Here is a 7610-nt window from a genome sequence, read left to right on the forward strand (position 1 = left end):
TCACACATGCACGCGAGTGCCCGCCTTCACTCCAGCAACAGCATGATGAGGCCACCATGGAACTTCTGTGGTCCTACGGTGCCTGGGTGGCTCAGTCGGTTAAGCGTCCAATTTCGGCTCAGGTCATGATCTCACAATTCGTGAGTTCGAGCCCCACGTCGGGCTCTGTGCTGCCGGCTCAGAGCCTGGAGCCTGCTTCAGATTCTGTGTCTCCCTCTCTCTCTGCCCCTCCCCTGCTCATGGTCTGTCTCTCTCTGTCTCAAAAATAAATAAAACATTTAAAAAAATTTTTTTTAAAGAACTGGGATCTGAATCCTGTGGATTCCTCACTGCTGGGATTGTCCCCGTGCACGTGCTGCTGCCCCACAGCCAGGTGTGATGGAAAGCCACAGGATGGTGAATGCAATCAAAAGAATTTTGGAGCCACTTCCTAAGTGTGCGGAGCTGGGCGAGTTACTTAATCTATGTCTCTGACGTTCCTTTTCCTTGGCTGAAAATGCAGATACAGACAACTACCCAAGAGGGCTGATGTGAACATGAGATAAAGGAACGTTTCCCCAACAGTTGCAGGTTTCCAGTCAATGTCAGCCTGATTTCCACCGCCTCTCTTTTTCGCGTCCCCCTGCCTTTCCTAAAGCCTCCCTCCATGCAGCTTCCCCACCCCTTCTCCCCCTTCAGCACCACCCCCGTGGAACTTGAGCAGGCACCTGCTTGGACACATTGGCCTTGTAAGAATTAAAGTCCCCAAAATGAACAAATCAGGAAACTATAGATGCTGGTGAGGATGTGGAGAAACGGGAACCCTCTTGCACTGTTGGTGGGAATGCAAATTGGTGCAGCCACTCTGGAAAACAGTGTGGAGGTGCCTCAAAACATTAAAAATAGACCTACCCCATGACCCAGCAGTAGCACTGCTAGGAATCTCCCCAAGGGATACAGGAGTGCTGATGCATAGGGGCACTTGTACCCCAATGTTTATAGCAGCACTCTCAACAATAGCCAAATTGTGGAAAGAGCCTAAATGTCCATCAACTGATGAATGGATAAAGAAGATGTGGTTTATATACACAGTGGAATACTACTTGGCAATGAGAAAGAATGAAATATGGCCTTTTGCAGCAATGTGGATGGAACTGGAGGGTATTATGCTAAGTGAAATAAGCCAGTCAGAGAAAGACCTATCATATGTTTTCACTCATATGTGGATCTTGGGAAACTTAGCAGAAGACCATGGAGGAGGGGACGGGGAGGAAAAAAGTTACAGAGAGGGAGGGAGGCAAACCATAAGAGACTCTTAAGGACTGAGAATAAACTGAGGGTAGATGGAGGGTGGGGGAGAGGGGAAAATGGGTGATGGGCAGGGAGGAGGGCACTTGTTGGGATGAGCACTGGGTGTTGTATGGAAACCGATTTGACAATAAATTATATTTAAAAAAAAAAATTGAAGTCCCAGTATTCCCTCTTGCAGGGTGGAACAGTATCTCGTGCATCGCTGTGTCCCTCCAAAGTGCTTGCCCAGCCCACGGTAGGTGCCCAGGTGGGTTCGAGCTGGCTCACAAGGGCTGAGGGAGGTGGCAATTGGGGCTGTAAGGAGGACTCTAGGGGAGAGTAATAAAGGGATAGCATGCAAAAATCTGCCACCATGCAAAACACAAGCTTGCAAATCCAATTCCTAGGGAGCTGGCCATGCAAACTGAGCTCTGCCACCCTCTTGTCATCCCCAGCTCTCAGCCCAGGGCCCCCTTCCCTGCCAGCAATGGTAGTGGTGGTGGTGGTTGTCGAAACAGTGGGGATAATGGTGGCAGCCCTCATTTATTGGGTTCCCACTAATATCAAAGTGTCAGATCTTGGGGCACCTGGGTGGCTCCATCAGTTAAGCCTCTGACTTCGGCTCGGTCATGATCTTGCAGTTTGTGAGTACGAGCCTCGCATTGGGCTCTGTGCTGATGGCTCGGAGCCTGGAACCTGCTTCGGATTCTGTGTCTCCCTCTCTCTCTGCTCCTCCCCTGCTCGTACTCTCTCTCTTCCTCTCTCTCTCTCTCTCTCTCTCTCTCTCTCAAAGGTAGATAAACATAAAAAAAAATTTTTTTTAAGTGTCAGATCTCTTGCATATGTTATTTGCATGAGGAAGGTACCATTAACCATATTTTACAGATCAGGAAACTAAAAGCCCTTCCAGACTTGACCTCAAGTCTGGACTAAGTCCAAAGCCTGCACATGCTCTTTCCAGCGACGCTTTCTTACAAAGTCAGTATCCAAGTGTCTCCACCAGGGGAAGCGGTAATGTGGATAATCCAGAAGAAATTGTCCAAAGACGGTTTTCTTATTTTATTTTATTTTTTTTTCAACGTTTATTTATTTTTGGGACAGAGAGAGACAGAGCATGAATGGGGGAGGGGCAGAGAGAGAGGGAGACACAGAATCGGAAACAGGCTCCAGGCTCTGAGCCATCAGCCCAGAGCCTGACGCGGGGCTCGAACTCACAGACCGCGAGATCGTGACCTGGCTGAAGTCGGACGCCCAACCGACTGTGCCACCCAGGCGCCCCACGGTTTTCTTATTTTAGTTAGTAACTTGAAAATATATCTATTACATTTATTCAATTAGTATATGGCAAACATCTAAATTAGACCTCCTACTTTAGGGATTCTGACAGACTTAGGGGACCTCTCCCACCAAGAGGAAAAAGCTCCATACAGGCAAGGACCTTGACTGTCTCATCAATGACCATAATGGCAGCATTAGAAATGCCAGGGCACCTGGGTGGCTCAGTAGGTTAAGCATCCAAATCTTTTTAAAAAAATTTTTTTAAATGTTTTATTTATTCTTGAGGGAGAGAGAGAGAGATAGAGCATGAGTGGGGGAGGGGCAGAGCAAGAAAAGGACACAGAATCCGAAGCAGGTTCCAGGCTCCCAGCTGCCAGCACAGAGGCCGACGCGGGGCTCAAACTCACAAACCGCGAGATCATGACCTGTGCCGAAGTCGGACGCTCAACCGACTGAGCCACCCAGGCGCCCCAAGCACCCAGCTTGATCTCAGCTCAGGTCATGATCTCACGGTTTGTGAGTTTGAGCCCATGGGAGCCTGCGCTGACCTGCTTGGAATTCTCTCTCCCTCTCTCTCTGCCCCTACCCTACTCATTCTCTCTCTCTCTCTCTCTCTCTCTCTCTCTCTCTCTCTCTCTCTTCTCTCAAAATAAATAAATAAACTTAAAAAATAATAAAATTTTGGGAAATGCCTTGCAGGCATGCCACCAATAATAGGATGAATGAATTTACAAATCAGTAGCTCGGGTCAAGGAAGGGCCTGCTATCTATCACTCAGAAACCAACCTCCCTCCCAGATCCCGTGGGCTCTAAGGGCTAAGACAATCCCAAAGCAGGACACAGTGACTCTCTCATAGGTCTTCTGGTAAGCCTGCTGACCTGAAAGGTAGGAATGGACTCAGAAGGAGGGCCATTGGTGTGGCCGGGCCAGTTTAGCCTCAGGGAAGTGTTAGGCAGGCTCCCATGGCAACACAGTTGGGTGTGTGTTTATGTGTTCCCAACAGAATTCCAGGCTAAGGCCATCTATTCCCCAAGGCCAGGGGCTGCCTCATCTCCTTCCTTGACTCCTCAGGTTTCCCAGGTGATCGTCTCTGGAAACTAAGAGAAGCCTGAGCAGCAGAAGCAGCCTTCAGAACATAGAAAGCAGAGGAGAGTCTCAAAAAATTAAAAATAGAACTACCCTATGACCCAGCAATTGCACTACTAAGTATTTATCCAAGGGATACAGGTGTGCTGTTTTGAAGGGACGCATGCACCCCCATGTTTATAGCAGCACTATCGACAATAGCCAAAGTGTGGAAAGAGCCCAAATGTCCACTGATGGATGAATGGATAAAGAAGATGTGATACACACACACACACACACACACACACACACACAATGGAGTATTACTCGGCAATCAAAAAGAATGAAATCTTGCCATTTGCAACTACGTGGATGGAACTGGAAGGTATTATGCTAAGTGAAATTAGTCAGGCAGAGAAAGACAAAAATCAGATGACTTCACTCATATGAGGACTTTAAGAGACAAAACAGATGAACATAAGGGAAGGGAAACGAAAATAATATAAAAACATGGAGGGGAATAAAACATAAGAGATTCTTAAAAATGGAGAACAGGGGCGCCTGGGTGGCGCAGTCGGTTAGGCGTCCGACTTCAGCCAGGTCACGATCTCGCGGTCCGGGAGTTCGAGCCCCGCGTCAGGCTCTGGGCTGATGGCTCAGAGCCTGGAGCCTGTTTCCGATTCTGTGTCTCCCTCTCTCTCTGCCCCTCCCCCGTTCATGCTCTCTCTCTCTCTCTGTCCCAAAAATGAATAAACGTTGAAAAAAAATTAAAAAAAAAAAAAAAATGGAGAACAAACAGAGGGTTACCGGAAGGGTTGTGGGAGGGGGGATGGGCCAAATGGGTAAGGGGCACTAAGGAATCTACTCCTGAAATCACTGTTGCACCATATGCTAACTAATTTGGATGTAAATTAAAAAAGAAATAAATTATTAATAAGAAAAAATAGATAAAATACATACTGTTTGTGCAAGACTTAAAAAAAAAAAAAAGGCAGAGGAGAGAAAGGCCTACCCAAGGAGAGGGCCGTTTCCCCTCCCAGATTTGGGCTCCTGTCTCAGAAGTGTCCAGCTACAGGAGTCAAACTCGTGGGTCCATGGCTCCCATGGCTCCCACATCCAGCCACACTGACCCTCCACCTCCAGCCACCCCTTCCCACCCATGACCTGACCCTATTCCACGTGGCACCTAGCACCTACACAAACCCTCTCTCTACCCGCACAGGTCACCAGACCAGGGACCCTCCTTCTCTCTCTCTCTGTCTCTCCAGTCTGGTTCTACCCTAAGCACCTCCTTCAGGAAGCCCTCCCAGACATTCCTTCCCAGGCTTCTCCCCACCAGCCCTCCAAGCCTGATTAGACACCCTCAGCTCTGACCTGGTCTCCCAGACTCGGGCGCGGGTTCAGCCACTCCCAATGGCCTAGGAGTTCCCCTAAGACAGTAGTGACTACATTTCATCCTTACAGAAACTATGAAACAAGTGCTATCTCCATTTCAGAGCTGAGGAAACAGCCTAGAGGTCAAGAAAAGCTTGTGTTGCACAGTAGCCAATGGGAAAGGCAGAACTGCACCCTCTCTGCGCCCAGAGCCTTGTCTCGCCTTCCTGCCTTACACCTCCCTCTCTCCCTGTTGCTCCAAGATAGTGCCAGATGCCAGGGCACTCCCCATACCATAGACCTTTTATAACCCCATTCAGGCCTCACAATTAAGCCTATAGGAAAGTACAAATAGCCTCATTTTACATCTGAAGATACGGAAGCTCAGAAACTTTCGAAATATTTCCTAAGGTCACAAAGCACTTAAGCGCCAGGCTCAGAATTCCACCCAACCCTTCTGGCTCTAAAACCCAAAGTTAGCTTTCCCAAGCTCTTAGGTCTAGCCAGAGACAGGCAGAGGGAGGCAGGAGATGGCAGCGTCGTCTGCAAGCCAGCAGAGAAAGCCAGCACTTCTGATAAAGGAAGATGCCTTCCAGAAGGCCTCCAGACACTGCCTTGTTGATCTGGGGAGACCCAGGAATCCCAGAACAGCTGAGCGCCCGCTGGCGTAGCTGGCATAACTGACCTCTGGCTCTCCACCCTCCCTCCTTATCCTGCCAGCTGACATGCCCTCAGGCCCCTTCACGTCTGCGAATTCCTACCACCACTAACTGCTCTTGGATTTGGGATTAAGATGAAATGGAATGAAAATTAATTTCCATTTTGAGAATTGTTTTATTCTTTTAATATTCATGTGTTTTGAGAGAGAGAGAGAGAACAAGAGAGAACAAGCGAGGGAGGGGCAGAGAGAGGGAGAAAGGGAGAGAGAGAATCCCAAGCAGGCTCCACGCCCAGAGCAGAGCCCAATGCAGGGCTCGATCCCACAAACGGTGAGATCATGACCGGAGCCAAAGTCAAGAGTGGGACGCTTAACCAGTTGAGCCACCCAGGCGCCCCTTGAGAATTGTCTTAAACCATTCTTAGAACAAGGTAAAGTAGCTGAAAAAGATAAACTTGGAAATCTAATAACATGTGTTCTGATCTCAACTCAGTCTCTAAATTGCTGTGTGACATTGGACAAGTCACTTCCCCTCTCTGAGTTACAGTGGCATCTGTGTAATGAAGGAGAAGCACCATTTATTTCTGGAATTCCTTCCAGTTCACGTAAATCCATGTGGTTTTTAGAAGTTAGAATTTCCCAAAGTTATTGCAGCATAGTGGGGGCAGCATTAAACTTGAAATCATACCTGATCTGGGCTCTCAGCTGTAATTCTCTCGTATATCAAATGAATTGTATGGTGACAGTATTTGCAAGAGACTTTCTTTGCCCTGTAAAGTCCCTGTATAGGACTCCTACTGTGATGGCAGAAAACTACAAACTCTTCTCCAAGAATGCACCCTTCCTCTTGTCCTTCATCTCCCACCTTTACTTAAAGGGCCCCTGTGATGAAGCATGCCTTCAACAATACTCTGGAGTCGACCATAGCTCCCTCCTACTGCAGTAATAGCCAGTGAACATGACAGCATCCTCTCCTTCACGGAGCATTGAAAGGGGCCAAAGGACAGACTGGACGAAGGACTGGCTCATCCAAGGAGTAATAGGAGTAGCACTGAGTGACTAGGGTCACTAGCGGCTAGGTCCCCACTCGGACCTAGACTGGGTCAGGCCTGCTCAGAAGCCGAAGAACAGAGGACAGTGGGAGCAGCAGGAGCACAGCAAGGGCGGGACAGTGGGGAACTGCCCTCAGGGACGAAAATGATGCTCCCAGATGGTCGGCAATTCTAGAAAAGACTGAGTAAGGCAAAGTCAGGCCCCGGAAGGAATGCAGTTGAAGGTGTGTGTGTATATAACAGACTGCCTCATGGAGAATGGGCCCATCAGAGTCGTAAACCTTATCTCCCACCTCGGGAGAGCAAAAATAGTTATCTCTGAGTTCCCAGGGGCTCAGGCTGAGTCAGAGCTGGGGGCTGAGGGGGTGGTGGGCCTGAGCAGCATGCCTCCAGGGTGTGTGGTCCATGAGGAGATGGGACCAAAGGAGGTGGGAGCAAAGGGGGAGAAGAGTTGGATCAGGATGACTGATCCCAGCAAAGGCTAAGGTCTCAGATTCCTAGTGGCCAGCCCCGAGACAGAAAATTCCCTCCCAGGGAAGTTCAGTCCCAGGGCCGGTCAACACTGTCACCTCAACCTCTGGTTACTGAGCTCTGGGGTTCCCTCACAGCTCTTCCTGGAGCATAATGGAATCTCGCTCTCTCTGCCACCAGTAACTACCTCTCTAGCTTTAAAAACCACATGGAGGGGCGCCTGGGTGGCTCAGTCAGTTAAGCGTCCGACTTTGGCTCAGGTCATGATCTCACCAGTTTGTGAGGTCGAGCCCCGCGTCGGGCTCTTTGCTACTAGCTCGGAGGCTGGAGCCTGCTTCGGATTCTGTGTCTCCCTCTCCCTCTCTGCCCCTCCCCCACTCACACTCGGTCTCACTCAAAAATAAATAAAACATCAAAAACTTAAAACACACACACACACACA

Source organism: Leopardus geoffroyi, chromosome B4 (assembly GCF_018350155.1).
Source record: "Leopardus geoffroyi isolate Oge1 chromosome B4, O.geoffroyi_Oge1_pat1.0, whole genome shotgun sequence".
In the NCBI taxonomy this organism is placed as follows: Eukaryota; Metazoa; Chordata; class Mammalia; order Carnivora; family Felidae; genus Leopardus; species Leopardus geoffroyi.